Source organism: Pteronotus mesoamericanus, unplaced genomic scaffold (genome assembly GCF_021234165.1).
Source record: "Pteronotus mesoamericanus isolate MK-2021 breed Mesoamerican mustached bat unplaced genomic scaffold, CSHL_Meso_final contig_20, whole genome shotgun sequence".
Taxonomy (NCBI): Eukaryota; Metazoa; Chordata; class Mammalia; order Chiroptera; family Mormoopidae; genus Pteronotus; species Pteronotus mesoamericanus.
The window spans coordinates 48,058,224-48,085,267 of NW_026555085.1; the positions used below are offsets into that span (position 1 = coordinate 48,058,224).

Consider the following 27,044-nt stretch of genomic DNA (forward strand, 5'->3'; position numbering starts at 1 on the left):
CCTTTTGGTTCTGCTTTTTCTAGAACAACAGTCTTTCATGTATCTAAATACAGCTCTTGTCTCCCCTTCTTTTTCTCTTCTCCAGGCTAACTTTCCTCCGATCCTTCAACCACTGGTTATAGGACACTCTCTGATGGCCTCTCCGTTCCTGATCCCTGTTCAGGAAGTATTCAGGTTTATCTATGTCTTTGGTCAAACTTACTGTCAAAAATTGATTATAAGACTCTTAATGTGCTTTGAGTACTGTGGAGCCCAATGAAATCATTACTACTCTTTCTCTGGGCATGAGCATCCACTGTCACAGTTAAGATGTTAGCTTTCTCAGCAACCCCTTTGTGGGGCAGAAAGATAAATAGGCAAGCTCTTGCAGTATGGGGCACAGTAAGTGCTTGGAGGGAGAAGCCCTCTAATATGTGATCACAGAGGTGGGGCAGCTAATTCTGCCTGAAAGGAGCAACGAAAGCTTCTTGGAGGAGGTGATGCTTGAATAACTCAAAATAAGAGCTAACCAGGTGGAGACTGTGAAAGAGCTTTCCAGGTACATGGAAAAGGTTTTGCAAAGAAAGCTGTCATAAGGGAACGTGGAAGCTCTGCCCCCAACTCCTTTTCTCCTCTTTTCGATTCCCTCCTTCAGTTTTTCTCTGGTTTGCTTTCCTCTCTGATGTTTTTTTTTCTGTCAAGGCCTGGGATATGCTATGTTCTCCTCTTTTAAGAATTATCCACTGCATGGAGTTTAAAGTTATTCATATAACGCCCTAGTGCTCCAAATATTAAGTGAGCATTCAACAGACAAACACTGGCAATGCTATTGCCGTAACTATTTTGAACGGGCTCGTTCACACCTGCACCTCAGGGGATTGTGTGATGGGGGTAGAAAGGCAGATGGTGCCCTAAGTCTCAGAAGGCAAGCCAGGGTGGGGCTGGACCAGGTGCTTGGGCAGAACTGTGAGGGGTCACACAGGTTTTTACCTCTTTATCACCTGGTCTGTTTTTCTCTTCAATGGCTCCAGCCAGCAGTCTTTGAAGTAAGGCATTTCAGGATCTCCATATTCGTGTTTCTAAAGTTATCATTCACAAACTCTTACCGAGGCAGCGTTCTCAGGCTGGATAGCAGGCTGGCTGGGAGCCTCACCTTTGCAGGGGAATCCAAGACACTCGCCACGTGCTAAGTCACCCACATGCTATTTCCTTCCACTTGCCCCTTCTCTGTCTTCAGCCTCTCGGCCCATCAACTCCCTCCTCTGGAAAAGTGTGTAATAACTCAAGGCTTCCCTTCAACCTCTGACAGGTGAACAGACAGAAACACCTTGTTGCACAAATCCATGCCCTCAAAGGACAGAACAGAGAACAGAGCCTCCAGTAAAGAACCCTAAACATCCCACCAGAAAGTCCCAAACAACCCTGAAAAGTGAGAATAAAACTACCAAAAGCTGACAGAGGGTAACAAGCATTATTTCCAACCCACATTCATCCTTCTAAAAAAAGCCAACCAACTACTGAAAAAAACCCTGAAATGTATGAAATCTAACATCGTTAACATATTTCCTGTCCTCGCATAGCTTATAAAAAAATGTTTCTGAGCTTTTCCCTGGCTCGTTTACCACGACGAGAAGAAGCAAAAAGGAAATGCAACAGATGGGACGGCCATCCTCTCTCGCAGTAATTTATCTTTGCTTGAGGTGGCCTGGGCAAGATTTCACACGTTTTCAGATGTGCCAATAGCTTATTCTGCTCAAGAACAATGAAGATGAGGCTCCTTTAAAAAGCTGCAGGTTAGAAGCCATGTTTACTACTAGCTGTTTTTGTTGTTTCTAAAAGGGATCACCTCAGCTTCCCTCCGCGGCCCCCCCCCCCCGCCCCCCCCCTCCCCGCGACTGGCTCTTCAAGGATCGGCTCTGGTACTGATTTAGCACTGACAGGTGGCACATGCATAATTAAAGATGACCTAACACAGAATGCTCTCATTCCTGGCATATTATCAGACACTTAAGCAAAGCAATTATCAGTAGGCAATCTTTTCTGTCAACAGAGATAGAGATAAAACATTTCTTCAATTAGGAAGATTCTGCAAGAATGCTGTATATATGCTCATCAGCAAATACTTAAAAATCTTTAGGGTATAATACAAAGTCAGTTCAACGAAGCGCCTTTGGCCAGGTAAATCACGATTTTTCTCACCCTGCTTTTCCTGGAAGGTCACGTTTTAAATATCAGAATCATCAGAACAGGAACAATTTGGGGGCGTTGTCAGCGATCCTGATCCAAGCTGACAAGCAAATCTTTGCATTTTTCTGCCATAGCCCTGCTGGGGTTTGCAAATATACCAAGCCTTTCTTAAAGGCTCAAAGCAAAAAAGGATAGGGTTCAAATAAAAGTAGTAGATTCAATTAAAATTTCCCTTCAAAGCAGATTATTCCCTCCCTCTGCTCCACCAACGTCAGAGGATTTACAGAATTGTTATCATGCTTTAAAACTTCATCTTGAATCTAGGTGACTGAAAGGATTTTTTTTTTCCCATTTTGAAGAAATAAATACTAGTCAAAGGGAGAAGGGTCTTGATCAAATGTTGAATTCCCCATTTCAGGTGAGGAGGAAAGGGATACAGCACTTCTTGATAGAGTGCTGTTTTTTTAAAAAATAAATTATAGTGCACGCACTCTATATAAACGAATGCATTTTAGCTTTCCCTAGAACAGAAACCGCTTTAATGTTATCGTGAGACAAGTGATTTTCTTTTCTTTTCTTTTTTTAAAGGGTGGTTTATACGTTAATGGGTTTTTGAAGCCCCTGTAAAAACTGCCTTCCATGAGACAGAGAGCTTCACAACGTTTGCGGTGCATATTGTGCCACATTTCACAAGAGGTCTTATTGTTTAAATTCTTATATCCTTATGTCATACGTGAACAAACGACTTTATTGTTCATTTGAACATGTCTTTATAGGCTCTCTGGTGGTAGTGCTGGTGTTGTTGTTTGCATTTTTCCCCCCATCGAGTAGGAACAAAAGTCTCTTTTTCTGCAGCACTGGGAACTCGGGGAACATGGCAGTGTGTGGCAGCACTTGTCAGTTGGGAACACCATAATGATAATGTAAGCGAAGTGCTCATGTTAATGGGTTGACTTCTGACAAGTAAATCAAGGTCTAGAGAAAAGTTTCTTCTGCACGGCAGACTTTGAAGTAATGCAAAACAGCAGCACAGTAGAGGACAATGAAGAACCATCCAGTTGGGAGGGTTCTTTTAAAGAGGTGGGGCTGCTGGGCAACAGGACCCAATTCCTTCCAAGATGTGTTTTATTTGGAAGATGCTCCATTCAGAAATATTAAGGGAAAAACATAATCAGGTGGAGAGGTGGAGGTGAGGGTGGAATCATTAATGGGAGATTGGGCAGGACTCAAAGCTCAAGTTCATTATATTTCTCAGAACTAAGAATAGCTTCTGAATGAGCAATCACAATTCTCCATAGACCTGTCTCTCCTAAGGAGCTCCCCCTGTGTCCTTTTCCAATTTTAATGTGAAGTCCGACATGGGGAGGGAGGCAGGAACAAAGGACCCTCTGCAGAACGGAGGAACATCCAAACCATTTCCATTTTATCTACTGTTAAATTCCTTCCCTTAGGATTCAAGTCAGAATAACTCCAAGTCCTAGATCATCGGCATGCAACATCAAGAAGCCAAGACAAAGAACTATGTCGCACGTAGACTATGGCGGCAAACAACAAAACACATGTGATTTCCCAGCTGATGACATGGAGAAAAAGAAAATAGAAGATATAAAGCACATACTACCATCAGAATGAACATAATTAAAAAGGGAAAAATTCTAGTGGCTTTATTCGGGGAAAGACACTCATTTTTTTCCCATAAAGCTAAGAGTCCCAGGCTTTTTGCATAACTAAATAAAGCAAAGTCTATAAACATAATCTTTCCATGCTAAGGATGGCACACAGCACTAAGACATTTTATATCATGCATTTTACACCTCCTTATTATTCTAGAATCACCAACAACATTTTAACGGTGATGGTACCTTATATAAACCAGAAATATCAACTATCTTATTGCCGACCAAGGTTTTTCCTATCTTCTCTCAAAACCACTTTCCCAAGTATCTTGGTTTTACTAAGTTTCATGCTTGGATGAATAAAATAAGACTGTAGCTATGGCTACAAGATGAAGACTAAATTATGATGCCCTGATATGAATAGAGTATTATTTTGGAAAGAATTAGAGTCACATCGAAGATATTATTGTCTCTGCTATCTATCTGTGTCCTCTCTTTCAGAAAGGTTGCTCCAAACCTGCCATTAGGGACCCTTATAGAGACATTCTGCAGAATGCCATGTGGTTCTCCCTGTTAACAGATTATCAGAGATGCTCATCAGGTTTATTTCACTGAGGACAAAGTGTAACACATATGGAAGAGTGTCAGAACGGATGCTGATTCAAATCTCTATGCATTCAGAAGAGGCCCTTTACTTTCTAGTTAAGAAGTGACCATGACTAATTCCAGGGTACTTGGTATTGGCTTTTCGAGAACTGGCTTTGGCCGTTGAACTGGACAAAGGTGACTAGCACATCTTCAACAAGCTAGAAGGCAGGGGTGCAATTGATACCCTGATTTTCTTTTCCTAATGCTGTCTCAGAGATGGCCTAACAAATCAACCAAAAAGGTGGCCTCACTTCACTGCAGGGATAAAAGAAGATAGAAGTAAAAACAAATAGTTTTCCTTTACAAATTACAGATGATGAATCAACTGCTCTTCACTGTGAGTTCTTTCACAAAATGAAATGTTAGGCACTTGGTACAACTTGTTTCCCTGAGGGATGGTAGGTGACTAGAGGAAACAAGTGTCCGGAGAGGATTAAAGAAACATATGTTGTTATTAAGGCAGGGTTTGAAAAGTAACAATGTTACACAGGGAATGATGATTGTATCCTAACCGTGTATGCTAGATCCTCACAAAAAGAAAAGAAGAGTAAGCTCATATTGAACATCTAATACTACCCAGCCACAAATAACGAGAGAGAATCCCGTACTAACCAGTTTATCCAAATCAACTTACGTTTATTCCCTGTGGCCAATTGTAACCTACACCCCAAGTGGACATGATGTGCTTTCCCATGTACACATTTGTAACCTCTGAAAATTAATTAACAAAGGACGATATGAAATAGCCAGGTATAATGGAAACCAGTGACTTCCATCCTTGCAGCCAGTTGTACTGTAATATCTTCTGCTTGGTGCTGACAGCCTTCTCTTCCCTCCTCTCATTCCGACACAATGCCTTCAGGTCTGTCTAAGTAATGTAATTTACTGGAGTGGAATTCCCTCGGTACCCTGTGCAGCACTTGGTGACAGTGTCATTTATACTCCACAGTGTCGTGGCCTGACACTGATACATCGGCCTTCATCCCTCATTCATAGCGGTGCGTGCAATTTCACCTTCCGCTGTGCCCTTCTGTGGTGTGCGCGTACAAATTTACTCCATTCAGCCCTAATTACAAACCTGGGTTGAAATGCTCTCATTAGATTTATATTCCTCCCTCCAAATGTCAATCTTATTGAAAATTTCGATTTTCCCGAGGATTCATCCATTAGCAATAAACTCTAAAGCATTCCATGACTGAGAGCATTAAGCCAGCAATGCGGACATGCACTTACATCATTAGAGTAAATCTCCATTGCAAATGCTTTACATTATTCAACCAAAGGAATAATGAGGCTGGCCCAGCGGTACCCTCCAATTGCACATGAAGGGTAGGTTAAAACTGGCTGTTATGTAGGAAGAAGCACAGTATATCAATGGGTGAATTTCAGAATCTCTGTCATTCCTTAGGAAGATGTGGGAGGAAATCACAGCCAGAGTCTAATTTATCACCTTCTTTTGCCTCTGATTTCTACAGAAACTTCAGTTTGTGGCAAAGCGCAATAAGGAGGCAAAGATAATGGGCATTGGATGTGTGTGCTCATGGAGGGGATGGAAGCTGTACTTTAATGCTAGGAACTTCGTTAGTCAACCAGAATGATTTGCTCTGCTGAAAAGCCGTCTCCCATTTCGCTCAACAGAAAAAAAAATGAAGAAAAAAAAAAAAAAGAGCAGCCTCCTTTGGATACACTGAGAGAACCTGGGTACCATTCTAATAAAGGTCAGATCTTACTGGCAGAGCTGACCTGAGAAACGTCTCTACCCAGACTGATGGGTCCTGACATTAGAAACCCTAAAAATCTGAGGATGATGTCAATATTATAATATATTATAAGTCAGAAGTTGTATTTGTGATTGGGATTGCAGGACAGATTGTAAAAAGAAAAATTTGGAGAGAAATGAAAACACCTAGTAGAACATATCAATTGATAAAACCAAGCCATCACTGTTTCCTATCTGTATCATGTTTTAATTCCTTGGCTTATTGGTCTAATTTATCACTTCTTGTCAGATCCCAGGTGAGGCAAAGTCAGGCTGCAGCCATAATTTCTGTTTTAATTTGATAAATGAAGAAGCTGCATCCCAGGAAGGCCATGGAGGAGGCTGAAAGGAGAGTCTGATCTGGATTCTTAGCATCTGATTCTAAAGGTTAACCAGAAAAGTTGAGTGATGTCAGCAACTATGACCGTATTATGAAACACACACTGTATCTGCTTTTTAATGGAAAGTTTTGGCAGGCAAAAAAGGACTTCTAAAAGGACATGTAATAATTTGCAGCAATTATAGAAAGTAAAAGAAGCAATAATTTTTTTTTCCTGGTCAGCACCTGGATTGATCAGTAACTGGAATGGTAACAGGTGTAATATTTTCCATCAGGAATTAAACCGCCATGGAAGCTAATTGCTCCTGAGGCTCTACCCATTCCCACCTGAAATATTTAAAACCTTACTTGATTACAACATTAGCACTCTCTCTTTCATAATGTACATCAGCAGATACCACAATTAAAACACACAGATGTTAGACCTAAAAAATCCATGTTTAAATAAAAAACAAACAAACAACACAGTACAAAGTAAAAACAATATGTTCAACATAGTACTGATCTTATAAGAGAGGTTTACCTTGTGCTAATTTAATGGCAACATTTAAAAAATGACCATCTAGTTAGCATCAGTAATGTATGAAAAACCAAACTACTCTGTAAATGAGCTTTAGCTTTCTGATTGAGAAACAATGAACAAGAGGTTGATCCCGTGTCCATTTAATTCTAAAATTTGTACTCCAAGCATAGAGGGGAATGGAACCTCCAAACACCCTGAAATTCTCCAACACGTTTTTATGATGCAACAGCAGAAATAAGAATAACACCACCATCGTTTTATGGAGCGCCAGCTTTGTGGTTTATATCTGTTCTCTCGCTTAATCCTCACAACCATCCTATGAGGTAGATACTATCCCTGTTGCTGTTTTCAAATAATGACATCTAGGCTTAGGAGAGGACAGCTTAAATAAATAGACAAGGTCAACAGGTAGCTAAGCTGAGATGTGCTCCTGAGTCTTCTTACTCCCAAAGCTCTCGTCTCTCGTTAACCACCATGCCTCACTGTCTGCCACAGATGGAGACACCAGAGAGATGTGATTTGCAGTTTTCAATTTCCAGAGGTTTCTGGAATGACTGCCCTCTTGACTCATCTTATTTCACAAATTACATCAAACTGAAGGGCTCAGAACACGTGCAGACCTTCTCATTCTTTGGAAAGGCCACAGCCCTTTGGCCAGTGGAATGGGGACAGCGCTATCACTAGGATGACGAAGGCACAGATTTCCCTGTGAATGCTGACACCATCTCTCTCTGGTGTTTCTTTTAGCCACAGACTGACACGCTATCACTTACTGTGGTTGCAGGAGACTCAGCAGTCAGATGAAAGGGAGTTTTTACTTGGTTAGCTGCCCCTACAACATCTGTGTCCATGGAGGGTCTGCGTTCATCCTTGTCCCCTCACCCCACCGCCCCGGTCCTGTAGAAGCAAAAGCGTTTTCCAGTCTCTAGGCAACACCACTAAGAAATCCTTCCCTTGCTGTTCTGAGTCAACAAGAAGCAACTTTCTAACAATGAGCTCAGGAGATGGATGTTGTAAAAACAGCATTTCAAACAAGGCGATTACTTAGAAAAAGAAAAGATTCAAGGATTCTATCACTTCTTTTTCAACCTTTCATCAACACAATTTGTTTATGTATGAGTTGTACCTTTCTTCCTTCAGGAGGGGAAAATGCTGATAAACTATCACATGTAGACAAACAGCGCAAAAACCTGGCTGCCTTTTGCTACTTAAACAGAGACACATTTATTTCCCAATGTACCACTTACCAGACAGATGCAAAGATGTGGGCAAGCCAGTCATCAGAATTAACAGAGTGATTGTGCTTGCACTACATATTCTGATTTGTATGAATCTTATTTTTAGCCATGCACAAAGGGCAATAAATGGAAAATCTTATTCTAACCGCTACTTTTTCTGGGCCACCCACACTGCTCCACCTACCGCACAAGTTCACAAATGTAAAAAACCCAACCCAGGGTTCGTCCTAACAAGGGATGCAAAGTGGCTAAAATGTGTGACATTTTTTCCAGTTAATGTTTGTACTTTCATTCTTTTTCTGTATCAGGACTTTCAGGGAAAACAATGCTGACTTATCTATGGGCATTTTCCAAGACTCCGGGTCGGTATGTCACCCAGCGCACGGCCCAGCGTGAGCCGCACCGCCCTGCCACGAACCACACGTCAACAACTTTCAGCAGAGACATGCACCTCAAAACGTCTCTGTAAATTCAGGAAGATGATACCTACAACATTTTGTTTTGAAACAATGATAGTGTTTGAAAAGTTCTTCAACTCAACAAAAGCGATATCAGGAACGAATACACCTGAAACAGCGCAGGCTGTCAGGGATGATTTTGCCAGCATTGCTGGCATCCCTGTCCTAAATCTACTTTCAGTTCGCTGCAGTACGTTGCTCCCCGGGGCGCAGAACCCCCGTGCCCTCATCTCCCCTCCCCTCTGCGCATCCCGCTCTGCTCTGTCCAGTCACTGCCCCGCACTCTGCAGCTCACCAAGCATCAACTTGTTCACGGCTATTGCTGCCAGCAGAGAAGCTGATATTGAGAGACAAGTACCTTGACAGCAAATAAGAAAAAAAAAATGATGAAGATGTTTTCTAGGGGCATAGAGAGGAAAAATCTCTTTCGACTTTTAATGAAAAGTTGTTTCTTAAGGTCGCAGGGTACCAATTAAAAGGCTTTTTCCTCTGAGCCCCCTCTGCAAAACACAACAGCAAATATATACAGGTAGTGATTAATAGTTAAAAGACAGTTCAGTAAGATAATTAAGACACAAAAGGAGTCAACCCTGAGAACAGCATCTTTACCTGTGTGCTTGCTCATTATCCAGAAACTAGAGGAAGTGTTCTGTCATCCTCTGGTAGTTAACAGACACCCTGGAGAGCTAACACCTTCTGATAACGCAGAGTTCTAGAGCAGCGCTGACGAGATGTATCAGAAAACCTTTTTCAGGGTATAGTCCACTGTCGTCAGAACTTCTGACTGGTGTTGTAAAAACACGGGTAATTAAGTGTTATGAAAAAGTGGGTCATACACCACTGAGATACAACCACACCGCCCCCAAACTAGACTCCAAATGACTGTGCTATGACAAGGTGGGAGGGGTCTGAACACAGCGAAAGCAAAACTTTTATGTGGTGAGGAGCATTTTAGTTTTCACTGGCTTAGGTTAGAGAAAGTTAATTTCAATGTCGACTACAAACCAACTAACTTTTAGGGTGTTCTTGAAGTCTTACGACAAATGTTGGCTGTAAATGTAATGGGAAATTCAGACACAATGTCATAAACAGTCCAAGGGAGAGTCTCAGACTTAAATGACATTCCTGTCACCAACGGGTGAATACCATGACTCAGTGAAGCAAGGAGGTCAAATTGAAACTGAAGACAGAGAACCAAATTCTCATTATCCACATTATCATCTCTTTCTGTATAGGATCAAAGTACTTACTGCATACCACCTCCCTACCCCTGGGCATTCAACACAATCACAGATATTTATCAAAGTACCCATTGACTGCTGTAGAAAAGGCAAAATGTAGTTATCTGAATGAACATATTCATTCTTTCACTCAAGAGGCACAGAAATACTAATCCAAGCCAATACAAACTGAGTCCCTATTACCTATGAGGACACAAAGGATGTGAAGGGATGCAGAAAGAGGACTCTAGAAGAACCTGCTTTCAAAGAACCTGCCAAATACAAATAACTTTTAAAAACAAAATCTCTTCTAGCAGCTGCTTACTATATACTTCACCTGGGTTTTCTTTCAGTGCACAAAGCCTTTCCTAACCTTGTCTAAGTGTTAGGATTCATCCTGATCCAAAGTCCTAGCACTCTCCAAAGGAAAGCACAGAAATATCAGCACAACCCAACGAACACCAGGAATTGGAGGAGACCCTTCTTTAAAGGGGGATGAAGGATACAAAGTGGAAGGAAAACTCTGGTTCAGGGCACATGAAGGGATAGATTTGAATCACATTTTGTTACCATTAGGTTCACACACACAAAGGGATAGATTTCAATCACATTTTGTTACCTGGGTATTCTAAAATTAGAATTGTATTGGAGTCCATACTGTTTAGACTAGGGATGGGGAAAAGGGGAATCTGGCTAATCAACTTTTTGCATTTCTACCAAATCGTCGTATAGTATATTGATTACAAATTTTTAAATAACTGGAATGCTATCGGTTGACCTAACACTGAAACCATTTTGTACATAATTGAATCTTCATTTATGATTCCAGAAGTCCACTAGGTTCTTCTAGGACCATTTAATAATCACTTTTAGTGATAGAATGTAGAAATGTAAAGAACCAGTTAATAGCAATTTCCAGTTGACAAACATATACTGGTGAATCCACACAGGTATCTGTTCTGACAAGAGTTGATTGATGTAATTTGAAGAGAGAAAAATAAGCAACTAGAATATTATTATCCCAGAAAATGACATCTAAAATCATCATTCCTAAACCCTACTAACTTGTGGGATATAATCTGTCCTGAGGACAGCAGGTCCTCACATAACGTCATTTGGTTCAACATCCTTTCCTTATAACATTGATGAGATGCTGTAGAAACTTAACTCTTGTTTATATCAATTAGCTTTTAGTAAAATTGGTCTCATTATACGTGGTTTTGCTTTAAGATACAGAACCTGCTGACGACGTTGAGGAGTTACTGTAATGCTTCTAAATTTGGAATTAGGTGGATTGATTGAAAAAAAAGTCTGCAAAAATACACAAAAGAATGAATTAACATGTAGGTTGTGTCTGGGTAGCTGGATCATTGGTAATGTATTTTCTTCTTTATTCTATTCTATTTTTTATCAATTATATATAACAAACATTGCTTTTACAATCTGGAAAATAAAGGTACTTCTGTTTTGATAAAAGAAAATATTCTCTGATTCTGCTCTTACTAGTAATTAAGGACACTTAATATATGGTACTCAGTCTAATAATCTGCCCTAATGACAAATCAGACATGAAATACAGCAAAGAAACAATAGATTACACTTCCTAGTTAAGCACTATGAGGGTTCTAAAATCCTGGTACACTGGGGAGCTTTGCGAGTGCTGTTTGGGAGCAGAAGGGCAGAGACGCCCCTCCGCACTGTGGCCTGTGGCCGTGCCCTCTCCAGTGCAGCCCGGCTCCCGCGCCGGGGCCCTCAGTTTAATCGGGATCCCTTGGAAGAGCGTGGTGCCTTTCCCTGCATTAAATCACAGCTTGGAAGGAGGTGTGACTTTACTAGTGACAGGCGTATCCAAAAAAAGAGCACACAAATAATTTCTAAAAAAAAAAAAAAAAAAAAGGCTGGGAATTATTAGAGTAAGTTGATAAACTGTGTTACAACTGATAGCACTTGGTAAGCAGCTTTACAATGCGCATGACTTAGTTTATTTGGAGACTCACAGGGAATATCATTTAGTGTTTTTGCTTTCTATATTAATGCATATTGCCATACCAGACATCATTCCTATTTGTACAATTAGTGTATGTGCAGATAATGAAAATTCATTTTGATGATCCTTGAGCAGGACATAATCATGAAACAATGTTACATATAATCACTCCATATATTCTCAAAAAACCCAATAGAATTGACTTCAAAACTACGCCAGTGGTTCCCCAATGACTGTAAGGGCTAAATATATACGTTCGTGAAATTATTTTATATGTCACCCTTAATATCACAACTTTTAGAGGGCCTCCAAACACAATAAACATTAAAAGGATTTCTGAAATTTAAACTCTGGTACTGGAAAAGTGGTAAAAGCCAAAACTTGGACAGTCTCTCAGTAATAATAATGAATGGTATATTCTTCCATCCTAAGTCAACATTTTTAGATTATTATTAAGGCATGAAAACAGATGCAATAAAACTTCGGTGAACTAGACCTCTTCGAGGACAAGAAGATTTTTTGTTTGTCTGTTGCAATGTTCTGGTTAATTGACAGACAGCTGGAAAGTGCTTTCTGCTGAAAATCTTCCTAAAGCAGTTTCTTTTACTAATTATAAAACTTCTAACCATTCTATAACTATCCTCCAGGGTACAGTTATTCTCCACTTTTACTAAACCAAAACTATCTTGTTTTCTGAACCTTTATCTCTGAAAAAGGGAAGTGGGATGTGTGGGGTAGGGTGGGGTGTGTAGGAGGGGGTAGAGTGGGGGTAGGGTGGGAAGTAGGAAGAGTAGTTAATTCAGGGTTCTGGTTAGTTGGCTTCCAGGTACTAAGCTATCGCTAAACATGAATCCAGTGTCTGGAACCAGGCACATCCGATTCCTAGGAAACATAAGAGTCTTAAGGAGAACCTCCCAAGGGTCCGTCTTTGTTGGTATTCTCTGCCTCACGTCATCTGTCTGGGTGACTGTTGGTGTGCTGGTCTTCTCTAGGAGAAATATGTGTCAGTGTGTCCATCCAAACTCATGGGGCTGAATTAATTTTGATTAGATTCTATATCCATGTTGTTTCAACTCAAGCGTAGGGTGCTGGTAGCTACATGTGGATGACAAGGAGAAACAAGCACTTATTTTTCTCTCTGAGACTTGCTGACCTGGATTTTCTTTCCTATAAAAACCTTTCGTTTCTTCAAAACACATGCATAAAGGACCCATGGGCAAAGCCAAAGTGAGGAAGGACGGAAGGTGGGAGATGGGGGTGGGTGGGCAGGGGAAAACAGTGGCGGGAAAATGGAGGCAAATGTATTTGGACAATAAAAGAATTAAAAAACAATTAAAAGAAAACTACTACAGTGTCAGGTTTTATGGTATCTTAGCAGCAACTTATGGCAACTGACTTCAAAACCTTTGTTGCCTTGCCCTGTTCTCCCTTACCTAAGTGAAGGGCATGGAGAGTTTACTTCTGAGCAGATTTGGAAAGTCTTGGGGGGTGGAATGAAAGGACTAATATATATTATATAATATATATATTTTATTATATATTATATGATATAAAATATATGTTTTCATATATAATTTCATACCATATAATATATAATTTTATATATTATAATTTTAACTTTGATAACTTATTTTACCTCTATTTTGATTATACCTTTTCCTTAAGCCAGATACACACACATATACACACATATGTATACGTATGTAAAGAAAGTGAGATGCTTTAGGGCAGGTTTCTGAGTTCTTTGAAACTATGGACCCTTAAACACTGCTTTTCAGAAATTACAACCCTGGTCAGACCCAGAGGCAGGGCCTGAAAGCTGTTAAGGGAGCTGAAGAGTAAATACAGCTGCCAAGTCCCATGATCGTTCTTGAAGGCCAGCTTTCTGGAAATAGAATAAAAAGAAAAAAAAAAAAACAACCCAAAATGGAAGGACTGAATGGACTACCCTAATGGGTCCAATACTGCATATTCCTCACAGGACTGCGGGTCACTCACTAAACTGTTCTGCGATTTGCAAATATAGTAATACCCAATACGACTGAGGTCTGGTGACGGGGGAATAAATTATACTTCATTTGAAGGATTATAATGATTTGAGGTTCTGGTAGAGGAAAACTATATGCTATTAATTTTCTTTCAAAATTTTCATTTTCTATTAGGCTTCAATCTGGTTCCCGCCTCCACGCCCACCTCCACTGATGAAGACCAGTTGCGTCCCCAGCGATGCACACAGCCCCGCATGCCCTGCGTGCCGGGCACTGCGCTTGGACTTGCGGGGGAGCGCGTGGTTCCGACGCACCCGGGCAGCCCCGCTGCCGGAGCGCAGGTGGGTACACTGTCCCTCCCTCACGGTGAAGCGGCTGTCCTATACAAGTAAAAGGCATCCCAGCAGAGATCACAGTTGTTCGTAACACTCCCCCTGGTAGTGTCTGGAACATGTATCCTTGCCCCGACAGAAAACCCTTCTAGGGCCGAAGAAGAACATTCTGCAGATCCCTCACCCCGGCCCAGGCGCAGGCCAAGGAAAGCAGCAGAGCTGAGGGCAGTGTGGGGACGTGGCCATGCCTTCTTAGGGCGCCCTCCCTGTCAAGCGCTAACTGTTACTCTGCAGAGCTCTTGGAAGGAAAGGGAGCTCTGGTATGTTTTGTGTGTGTATGTGTGTGTTAAAATATACATAACATACGTTTTCCATTTTAGCCATTTTTAAGAGTACAGTTCACCGGCATTAAGAGCATTCACACTGCTGTGCAACCATCACCACCACCCACCTCCAGAACTTTTTCATCTTCCGGAAGAGACACTCCGTACCAGTTAAACACTGACTTCCCATTCCTCTCTATTCCGAGGCCGTGGCAACCATCGTTCTACTTTCAAACTATGAATTTGATTATTCTAGGTACCTCATGTAAACGGGACCACACCATGTTTGTCCTTTTGTGTCTGGCTTATCTCCCTTAGTGTCTTTAAGGGTCATCCATGTTGTAGCATGTATCAGGATTTCATCTTTTTAAGGCTGAATAATATTCCGCAGTATGTTCATACCCCATTTTCTTCATCCACTCATCTGTTGTTAGGCATGTGGGTTGCTTCTAACTACTGGCTATTGTGAACAATGCTGCAATGAACATGGGTGTACAAATACCTTTAAATCCCTGTTTTCACTTTTTTTGGTATATACCCAGAAGTGAAGTTGCTGGATCATGTGGTAATTCTAGGTTTAATTTTTTGAGGAACTTTCATGCTACTTGCTATTGTTTTTTTTTTTTTTTTTAATTAATGAATTTGTTTTAGTGCAGTTTCAGGTTCACAGCAAAACTGAGGGTTCCCATATATCCCTAGTTCCCACACATACACGCCATTTTACAGAGTTGCTCTAAGCGCTAGGTGACTTGAGTGCTTTACCTGAGGGGGCAGGTGAGCCAGGTCCTGCGAGAGCTTGAAGCCCTGAGGCATCACAGAAGCTGTCTTCCTTCCCTGGCCTGTAGTTATGAAAGTGACATGAAAGGTCGTCCTACAGGAACACCTGATGTGTAAATGTGGACACTCACAGATGCCAAAGCAGGAGGGGGTTTAACAAGCATCTGATCCAACGCACGTCTTTCACTTCATGGTGAAGACGCTTTATAAATGCGAAACCTTATTTCCAAGAATGCTGTGCAGAACGACTAATTAGTGCTTGACAGAGATGTTTCAGTTTGTGAGGGTAGAGTAATAATAGATAATTACATCACTCAGAACTCCGTCAGCCTTACTGCCAAGCCCTGTTACCCTTTGGACAGCCCCCTGAAGATAGCCTCGGATTCATTCCTTGTAGAACTCTCATCCCCCATCACTTTTTGTCTTATTTTTCTGATTTTGTGATTTTTATTTTAAAATAAAATAATCTCCAGGATTTCTGGCTCTGCTAATGTTTAGGCAGTAGATACACTCTCTCATTAATACATGACTATTTGGGAACTGCCTTATTAACAGTGATTATTCTCAATTCCAGAGAATTATAATAAAAGCACTGTAAGTTCCAAGTGATACTTTGAATGGCAACATTTACCATACCCAAGAAAAATGCTATCAATCACAGTGCTTATCCACAGATTCAAAATGCCCAGAAGTTTCTCAAACATTTCCTGGACAGCAGCGCTCATGTTATCTTTACACTCACATCAATTCAATGAAACAAAAGAAAAAAATGTCTAGAATTCCTACAACGAAAGCTTAGAAATATACATAATACATATATAGTCACAGGCACATATGTACATTTACATGAATGCTCATACATATCCAAGTGTGTATTTGTGAAGCCAAACTCTTCTACTTTTTTCTATCAACATGGAATAATTTATTCTTGTCCTTAGCAGAGAGGTGACTGGCTTGTTCCAAAGGTGAAACAATAACATGCTAATCCTCAAGATACGTCAGTACTGAGAACTCACACCACCACCGAACCTTAACTAGCTGACTTGGTCTTTTATTTTTAAAGGTGCCTCCCTTCCCACATGTGTATTGTAAAATCAAGGCACATTTAAGTGTATGAGAGGAGACAGAGTATGATGATTCACTGTGAAAGGAAGCAACATATTTTGCACCCCAGGAAAACAAAAAAGTTCCTCTCTTAAGTGTATCTAAAAGTACTAAAGAGCATACTTGCAAAGGGACTGTTGCTGTCATTTTAACCTAATAACAGCTCTGTTAGTCACCCCTGTTGAAAACCAAGGGCAATGAATGACTTGTACTAGTGACTCTAGAGTAAAATTGTCAGAATAATGGCATCTACTTGGCTGGACTTCAAATATGACGGTGACGAAAGCACCTTCAAATTCTCTTTTCTGACAGATGAGTCACTAAATATTAAACATCACTAAATATATTAATTGAGTGATGTTTAATATTGAATATTTAATATACTTTTCTACCTTTAACATTCCTCCTTTCAGTCACATGAGCTAAAGCAGTGATTCTCAAAGTGGGGTCCCTGGACCGGCTCTATCAGCATCACTGGGACACCTGCTAGAACAGCAAACTCCCAGCCCACCTCCGATCTACTGCATCAGAGCTTGTGGGCCCAGGGCCTCGCAAGCTGCAGTGTAACCAGCCCTCCGGATGCTTCTGATGCACGCTTAAGTTTAAGAACCACCACTATGCAGAATCTAACCCCAGCTCCGTTCCTCAAATCCAATTCTCAAGACACTTTGTTAAAAGAAAAGTCATTCATGTGTGTTTAAGGCTATTTGTTACTATCGCCTAAGAAAATTCTTAGCATTGTTTGATGTGAGAAAAGAAACCTTAATCAAAACTTACATGTAATTTTTCCAGGTCCTGTGCTGGCTTCGAGTCTTAGGATGCAGGGAACTGGACAAAGGGAGAGATGAGAAGGCTACAGCAATCCATTCAGACATGGACCCCAAAGCTTTGTGGGGCAACCTTGTGACAGGTCAGCGAGTGTCCACCTGATTGGGGAGGAAGAGTTGTCCATTAGCAGAGTCAACCCTCCATGTTAGCGTTCCCCCTCTTGCTTTCCTGCCCCTCCCTGCACCCTGCTTTTATGACCTCTAAGCTAACATCCTGTGCCCCTGGCCGTATGCTTCTTGACCCGTCCACATAAACAGAACATGACAAAACAGCCCATGGCATTGATGCCTGGGCTCAGCCCCAGGGGCAGCCCTATCCCCTGAGTGCTTCCTCTAGGTGAGCGTCCCTCACTGGGCGCTGTCCTGAGCCCCAGAGCAGCCTGAAGACAGGTCAATTTCCCCTTTATTTCATCTCATGAATGTTGTCTTTCAATAAATCAGAACACCTTGGTTTAAAAGACACAGGTGGCTATCGTAACAAGGCAACACAGGAAGCAAATGATAAATTCGAGAATTCAGACTGAAATGAAATGATTCTCTGATTGCCTCAAATATATTTATTTTTAAACTAATATTACTTTTTGTGATGCTAAATTAATGCATGCCTATTGTAGAACATTTGGAAAATAGGAAAAATATATAAAGATCAACTGTAACCTTGACACTGATAAATCACTAATGATATTTTGTTGTATAGGTCTATAATCCCTTAACTGAAACTTCTGGGCCAAATGTATTTCAGAATTTAGAATTGTTTGGGTTTTACAGAGTATTATGATGAAACTACCATTTATCACATAATATCCCATCTGAGTCTGGAGCAGCACTCCATAAACACATTAAATATTTCTGTGGCAAAAAAAGATGCATACTCCCATCAAGTCAGATAAAATAGAGCCTCACGTTAGTTCAGGTCAAGTTTTTCTACCCAAGAAGTTACCAAAAAACCCTGCCAATTTTTGAAACCTTTTGGATTCTGAATTAGGGATAAGCGATTCTTTTCATATATACAAAAATACTCAAGAGTTTTGTTTCTAATTTTTCATTCAATATTATATGCATGTGAGCATTTTCCCATGTTAATGTTATTTTTTTCAAAAACATGCTTTCCAATGTCTATGTAATATTACACCTCATAGAAAAGCATTTTTATTTATTTAGCTATATCTCTCATTTTTGGAATTACAAAAAGCTGTATCAATTTAAACTCCTGCCATAGTATGAGTGTTGGTTAATTTGTTTAACTGTTCACTTTATCACAGGCACAGAAAAAAAAAACCACCTCATACTTTACACATCTTAAAGTTCTAATCATTGACAACTCTATTTAGATTTTATTTTTGTTTTTCTTATTCAGAAGACAGTGAACAGCTCGCTGTTTTTCCACAAAATAAGAGGGAGATGAGATTAATGTAAGTTTATAATCCACTTGAACCTCATCAGACCAGACAGAGTCAGATCTGGGCAAGGGACAAAGGGATGAGCTGCTGCTTGTCTCTGGGGTCTCCACTTGGCAAAGGTATGCGGGAGCACAGAAATAATTCACACACGTCCTAAGAAGAGAAACAATTGGATGCCAATTATTTGTGGCCTGATAAATTGTTTCTCGACTACTGAGGCCTGCTGCTTCCCTTCCTTCTGATGTTTCCTATTTCTTGACATTTTTGCTGCTTCTCTGCATGGCCATCAGAGAGCAGAAGGAGCTGTGAAGACAAAATCAAATCAGGCACGCTCACAGTCGTGGCTCTGGTGTCGGGTGCCTTGCACACATTATCTCATTTAGTGCTGCGTGCACTGGTATAAATACTGGTGCCTGAGGGGTCTGAAAGCATGTGCATGCTCGTCAGTCATTCTTCTACCCTAATACGTTGGGAGGAATCAGAGGTTTGGAATTTCAAAGATCTATTCAAGCCTAGTGTTTTGAATGATTCCAAGATACTTCCATGACTTGATGACTTCAAGTCTGGCTAAAAGTCATAAACTCTACCTTTATGCATTTTTTTTTGGTCAGTGCCCTCTAGAGCATCTACACAAAGCAGAGGAAAATGGCATAAATAAAATTCAAAAATAATTCTAGATAATAGTAAACACTTGTAAGGTCCTATATTAACAGGAAGGAGGCTGTATTTCACAGAGTACAATAGGGAGTTGAAAGTCCCTTATATAGCAGGGTATATAGAGACAATATGAAGACACATACATAATACAACTTGAAAAACAAACAAACATACAAACACGATCTTCCCAAATGTATTGTAAATTAGTAGTGCTAAATCAGGGCCCACAACCCCAAGTTCCTTTCTATTTATAGCTATTTCTATAAACTTTTCTCTTTTCCCTTTTTATGTTTTTAACCTTACAGGATAATTGGTATAGAGAATGGCACGGTTTTTATAAAATAATAAAAGAATATTGAAGAGATATAGGTATTATATAAAATGAAATAATTTCACTCTTTCCCTTATCTATAAACTCAATTTCTGCATAGTAGAATATAGCATGTAGTATAAAATGGCTGAAGTAGAAAGAGAAAAAGAGAAATGCAAAAAAATTTCAATTTTATTTTGGAAGTGAGTTAAAGTGATCTTCCCAACAATCTTATCTAAAAGTTATGGATAAGATGTTTCTATCAAAATTAACAAAAGGCCAAAGGACAAAAGGTTATCAAAAAGTGAATCATTTCCTTCTCTGTGGCTTCTCTTTATAATTTAAATAGCATTCCCCTATAAGTAGGTGTCAAGTGGATAGAATGGCTTCTAAATGAATTTTCTTTGCCACAATCAGATGACCAGATGTATGATTTACTGTCTAAGTACACAAGAACTATATAGGGTGTGAAAAATAAAGTGGTAACAGAGGAAATCACCCCTCAAAGAACATACTTTGTTTTTCCAAAGGGCCTAATTACTTGTGGGGGTGGGGGGATACTAGAAAATAAACCACCAGTAATAACAGAAATGATGGCCAGAACCTCTTTAGATACTCAAATGACACAACTAGCATTTCTAAAGCTAATTACAAATTTGGATTCTCTCATTTTAAAAATATACTTTGAAGCAGCCCACTTCTGTTTTAATGCTGAACCAAAGTCTGTGCAATTGGCACATTATCAAAGAAAAAAAAAAGCATTGCTTGAACAAAGTTACCACTTTCAATGTCACTAAATCTTCAACTGCAAAATACCACAATCTAAAAGCTAGTAATGCCATGTGGTTATGTTATGTTACATTTACAAGAGTTTATAGTTTCCCAGGCCCTCAGAGACGTAGACCTCTGTGACTCACAGTAGCTTTGTTCTCTTGGGCAGGCCATTCAGTGCCTCTAACACAGTTCACAGGTCCTTGTGCAGATTAAATGAGAAGGCAGACAGGAGAATATTTGTAAACTTAAGACGTACATAAAATGTTGGGTATTATTCTTTTTCCTAACAACTCTGTGAAGCATAAAGCCATTAATCCTCATTCCACAGTTAAGGAAACTGACAACAGCCAAAAAGAGGAAGATACAGCCACAAAAAAACCCCCCACAAAAAACAAACAAACAAAAACACAACAAAAACCAAAAACAAAAAACTGAGTTAGGAGATTTGAGTTTTATCTCTGAATTTGCCACCAACTGGATAAGTGACTCTCTGTGACTTGATATCTGCAGTAAATTGAGGGGGCTGGATAAAATGATGTTAAGCTCTGCTTGAGGCCAATGGTTCTATGACCTGGGACTTGGTAGTGATGGAGCAGACCTAAGAAAGACTTTTAGGAAGCAGTCCCTCCTGGAGGCCAAGCTACCCACCAAACTGAGGCCTGCAGCGTTGGGGTAGGGTCCCCAAGGAATGAAATGGGCTTCAACTAGCTCATTTGCTTGATTAAAGGGAGGTTGGGGACAACTGGGGTTCCTGAGGCACAAGAAGCAGCCATTGGACAAACTTAAAACCGCAGCTCTTTATTAATTAATACACATATTTCACTCTAACAACTGGTGTAGCCAGATCATTATACAAGGTCTGTCCGGAAAAAATCCAGCCACTGTTAGTCTAACGAGAATGGTGTGCAAGACGTAACCTGGCAGCCAAAGAGAGTGGACTGGAATGCACATGTGTGAATAACGATGACTTCACTGTACTAGTCAGTGGGGGTGGTAGATGCTCTTGAGTGAGCATGTGTACTGTGTGGCTGTCACATTCAAAATGACTGAGCAAATAGAATAATGAATCTGCATCAAATTTTTTGTTAAGCTTGAACATTCCTCCACAGAAACTATTCAGATGATTCAGAAGGATGTATCTATGGGCAACTGGTGATTGGCAGCTTCATTGTAACAATGCACCCACTCATGTACCACATCTCATGCAGAGTGTTTTGGTGAAACATCGAATCACCCAGGTGACTCAGTCCCCCTGAAGCCCATATTTGGTGCCCTGCAACTTCTGGCTTTTCCCAAAACTAAACTCACCTTTGAAAGGGAAGAGGCTTCAGACCTTTGATGAGATTCAGGAAAATATGACAGGGCAGCTGATGGCGAATGGGAGAACTGTGTAGAGGTCTCAAGGTGCCTACTTTGAAGAGGACCGAGGCGTCATTGTCCTATGTACAATGTTTCTTGTATATTGTATCTTCTTCAATAAATGTCTTTATTTTTCATATTGCATGGATGGACACCTACTGGACAGACCTTGTATACTACTGGAATGTCCGTGGGACTAACTGCCCCACTGTGGTTTGGCTATAAGTTTCAAAGAGAGAGTCACCTTTGTGGGCCACCCACTCGTCTTGACTGAGCTCCTCCAGTGTTGGCGGAGAGATAGAAAAGGGCTTCTTTTTGTAGTACGAGTGCACATCATGCTCACGTGGGAATTATACCTCAAAAAGACTGGGGTCGCTAAATTAGGCCTTACTAATGATATTGCCCCAGTGCTAATACAACTTCCTGTGATGAGAAGAATGCTCAGTATCAGTGTTGTCCAATATGGCAGCCACCAGCCACATGTGGCTGTCACTTAAAAGGTGCCTGGTGTGACTAAGGTACTGAATTTTAAATTTTAACCAATTTAATTCAAACAGCCACTTGTTAGTGGTTACCTTAATGGGCAGTGCAGCTCTATATAGGCTGTATCACATACTGGTTTTCTTGGATGTATTTCAGACCCCAGAAGCCCACAGGACAATAGCCATTCATTCGACAAGTATTTGCTGACCTCCTGCTGGATGCTGGGCACCATTTATGTAACTCAAAACAATGGTGAGGAAGACAGCCACAGACATCTTGTCCTCGTGGCGTTTCTCAGCTAGACTGACTTCCAAAGACCCCACAAAGCCTTGAAGTGTTTTACCAGACTGCTCTTAGGAAAAGGTGGGTGAGGAATAGATATGGTAATGCTACACTAAGCATGAAAGCACCACTTTTTCATTTCTTCATATTTACTGTTAGAAAAGCCAGGGGAAAGTTTAAAAATGAGATAGCTGAATGGTCACTATTCATTCACTTACAAGTAAAGTAGCATATCCCAAATATGAGAAATTATCTGTCATTTCCTGTTTCAAAAATTTAAATCTACTGAAAAGAAAAAGTCAGTGGGACCTACATTCTTAAGCTAAGAAAAAAGTAAATGGCATTTAATTACAGCAACAGTCATAAAAAGTATAAGTGGGTCTCCAGCTGCAAGCAGTGGGCAAAGGAACATTTATACCAATTAGCCGTGAAATGATCAGGTTTTCTGGAAGGTACTTCTGGTAGAAGTCAGGCTGATTGCATTCTTTATCCCTTCAACTCAACTCTTAGCTAAGATTTTCTTTGTGGCTTTAACGGAATTTGATGAGCAAAGCCCTATTTGCTTTTCCCCAGGAAACTACAGGTGGAGGTACTTGTATCTACATCACAAATTTAATGCCAACAACATAATTTCTAAGAAACAGAAGAGTGGTTTGGTTTACTGCTTTTCCAATTTCCAGTATTACTTCCCATGAATTTCTCTGTCTCTCTTATCCTAATCACCTCTTCCTACCTTGTTTTACAATACAGAGAAAAGAAGACAAAATATTCAGAACCGGTGCATGCTCTTCTTTGAACCTGAATCCAGGTTTCCCAAAATTTAAAAGACCAGGGACATCATGCTCTAGGATACACTGCTTTTAAGCTAATTATCTCCATTGTATTTTATATTATCACTTGAGGTGAACGCTTCACCAAGGAAAACAAGCTGACTTTGCTCAGCATAACAACAGGGCTGTACTTGGGTGACACCACAGAGCCAGTCTCACTTCCTAGCTTCAAAATGCCATCCTGGTCCCCCTGCCCGAAGTTACACTATTGACTTTTAAGGCTAATAAATGACTCTTGCACATCTCTCCCCCACCGCCAACACACTCACATGTGTGCACACAGGCTCCTTCACTTTTTTCCCTCTGGACCGAGTAGGAAGATGAATTACAGTGGTCAGAAAACAAAATTCATGTTTAAAACTTAGTTCTAAAAATACAAATTGCATTTGGAGACTATCATCTGCTAGAAAAGGTCAAATCTCAAATGTTCTGCTGGTCCCATGCCTGTATAAAAATATTACTAAAATTTGTGACAGCTTTAGTCATAAACATGCTATGAGTGGCCCTGAAGTCCTTATTCATATTCAGAACCACGGAGTGAAGTACTCATTCCATTTTATGGCCAGAAGGGCTTTCAAATGAAAGGGGTCAATTGACATTATTTTTTTTGGAAACTACAGAGATGAAGTTTTTTAAAATCTACATTTCAAACAGAATTTAAATAGTCACTGAGTATGGCAGAGACCTTTGAATCATACATAATCTGTGGCTTTTGTGTTTGTTCTGCTGGCATGGGAAGGTGGTGCAAGGAAATGTGCTTTTTCTTTTTTTCTTCAACAGAAAGAACTGGGCGGGGAGAGATTTGGCCATTTCAGACAGGATGGAGATAATTAAGATAAAACAGCTCTGAAAGTTTCCACTTACACATTTCAGGTGCTGGGACAAAGTTATTCTATTACTTGGAGAACCACAGCTAGAAAATTTGTTTCTTTGATATTCAAGGTGTTTAAATTCCCCAAATACAGTGAAGAGCTTGTTCAGATTTTTCACCTGTATCATAACAGGATGATGCAATCAGAACCAACTGCCATTAGATAATTTAGAAAAGAAAAAGCTAAAAAAAACAAGTGTTGAAAATATACAACCTGATATTAATTTTTGAGCTTCTGTAGAGTTCATACTATAACACATGGAATACTGGCCTGTATTTATTATAAATAATAATAATGATAATAATTTCCAGTTACTGAAACTTCTGTGTGCTAGGAACAGTGCTAGGAATTTTACAGGTATTACTAGCTCACACGGTGGATGAGAAAACCATGGCTCTGGGAGGCGAGGGGCTTGGCCTACGGTCACATTCACGCGCAGGGGATGACGTGCTGCTGAGTCCGTGCCCCCCCCCCCCCCCGACTCTAAAGGCTGCCCCTCTCCTGGGCCACATTGCGGTCCCCTCGAATTTGGGAGACTCACTCTCTCCCCCTAAACGAAACATAACCTCTTTTATATATGCTGCCAGCAAAATGTCAAGTAAAGTGATAAAGCTTCGTGTTCTACAGCAGTTTAATTATTTGTGTAAAAAGAGTTGATTAGCTTGTTAGTACTGAAAGATTCTATTTCATGAAGTATTTTAAAGTTAAATTTTTTTGAGTGCAGTTTCTTAAAAAAAAGGTACTATCAGGTATCTTATTAAATATGACCCAGGTCATTCTCTGAAGGCAAATTAGAAGCATAGGATACCTGCCTTGGCCATGGAATATGGCAGTGAAAACACTCTATCAGGTACCTCAGTCAGGATCTCGGTCTTTGAAGAGCACCGCCATTCCTGCAATGCCTGAGCAGAAAATGCCCAAAGTAGGTTCTAACGTGGCGTTTTACTCGAAATACTGTGCTTTCCATCATTATGTCAAAGATCATGCATGAAGTCACGCAGACAGTGACCGAGTTGATTTGCAGGAGTGCAGATGGGCATGCATTGTAACTAACGTAAGGGCAGTTTCTTGAAACCCAGATGGGCTCCCCAAGGTTCGACGCATGGCCTGGGCTCTTCAGGGTGCTCCACATCTGACACCTTTGCCTCTCTGTGTGCTTCACCTATCAGACAGAAAACCTGCAAATACCTACTCCTTTGTGGGGAGCTGCCCATGCCTGCCAGCCTTGTCTGCCAGGGGCCGGTGCCCCCTTGACTTCGAGGTTGCACAAGTGGGCCCCATCCAAGGCAAGTTGCTGCTGGATTGTCTCCATGGAAGGCCAGTGGGGTCTGCACTGAGCTTATCACTGCAGCAAGGGTGAGGGCTGCACGCCTGGCCACGGACCTCGAAGACACGCGAGACATACGGTGTCTAAGAAGTGTGAGGCAGCGTTTCAAGAAAAGGCGTTATTACCACTGACCCTGCTATCCAGCCCAAACCATAGCAGTTATCTTTGATTTCCCTCCCTCCTTCACTTCTAACATCTAATCCATCAGTAAGTGCTCTCATTCTATCTTCAACTTACACCTCAAATCTGTCTCTACTGCCATCACCATCCTTTTTCACCTGGCTCACTGCTACCACCAGGGTACCCGGCCTCTATGCCTGCACTTCTCTCTGGGCGTCAAGGGTCCCCAAGACCACCCCAGGTCAGGTGATTCCCTAGGAGACTCATAGGACCTAATGTGTACGAAAGGTTTCGTTAGATGAAACATAACCCCTTCCCCCAAAGTTTATGTTCTACTTGTCTTTTCCTTGAATCCTTTTTTGTGCTCCCGGCTACAATTTATTACAGCCAGCTTGAACCCTGGCTGGAGACTCTGGCCACACACCTGCCCCCACCCTCCCCTCCAGCTGCCATCTCCCCACAAGACTGCTTCTCCCACACAGGCTCTGCTTCCTGCTGCTGCTTCCTTACACGACAAACTCTGCTTCTCTCTCTGGATTCACAGTCTCCACATTCCCGCCACCATCTGCCTTGTATAAAAATCAATCATGCTTAATCTTGCTGTGGTCACACACCCTTCGGAGAATCTGGGGTTGCAGCCCTGAACGCCGCCTGTACCCACAACCACGTGGCACTGTCAGGGCCACCTCCAGTCTTGCAGCTGTCCCTCCCCCAGCCTGGCAGGGGACGTCCTCCTCATCCCAGCCCTCTGTCCTGGATCGCCTCCATCCTTTCTCTTCCTCATTCCCATTTCCAAACTCCGGGCTGACTCTTGGCAGGCTGAGGAAGAGGAAGACTGGAGAACTGAGCGGAATGACAGTCAAAAGCATCAGAAGCTGCTGTGTGTCCACATGGGGGGCTGTGTTTGTCCATATGAATTGTATCCTGTTCTGCAGAACTTTGACAATTTTTTTTTCATAACCCACAGAGAAGCAGAATTGAAAGGAGCTGGGAGATCAGTGGGTCCAACCTCCTCATTTTACTAACAAGATGTAAGGAAAGGAAGGAAGAAAGGGGAAAGCATTTATTGAGGCCTTAACATCCACTTCGGATACACAGTCCCAAGCCCCACAGCCAGCGAGCGCAGAGTTGTGACCACACGGTAGTTAAATGAGACTTTTCATCCCACACGTTTTTACCTGTTAGGTACATATTCATATCACACATAGGAAAGGGCTTGACATTTAAGATATAAAGGTAATTGGAATTCCCATCTCAAAAGGAAAATGTTTTTTTCCCTCTGTATTATCCAATACATTTTTTTATTGTGGTAAAATATGCAAAA

At 41.0% G+C, this 27,044-nt stretch overlaps 1 protein-coding gene across 2 annotated transcripts in view; it reads right to left on the minus strand.

Annotated features, from left to right (window-relative positions):
• BACH2 (BTB domain and CNC homolog 2) overlaps positions 1-27,044 on the minus strand; it is a 317,702-nt gene that overhangs the window by 119,145 nt on the left and 171,513 nt on the right. For both annotated transcript variants that reach the window (XM_054569720.1, XM_054569719.1), the window contains exon 3: positions 17,257-17,405. The gene's annotated coding sequence lies outside the window, so the exon portion shown is untranslated. The remainder of the gene's footprint in view (positions 1-17,256; positions 17,406-27,044) is intronic.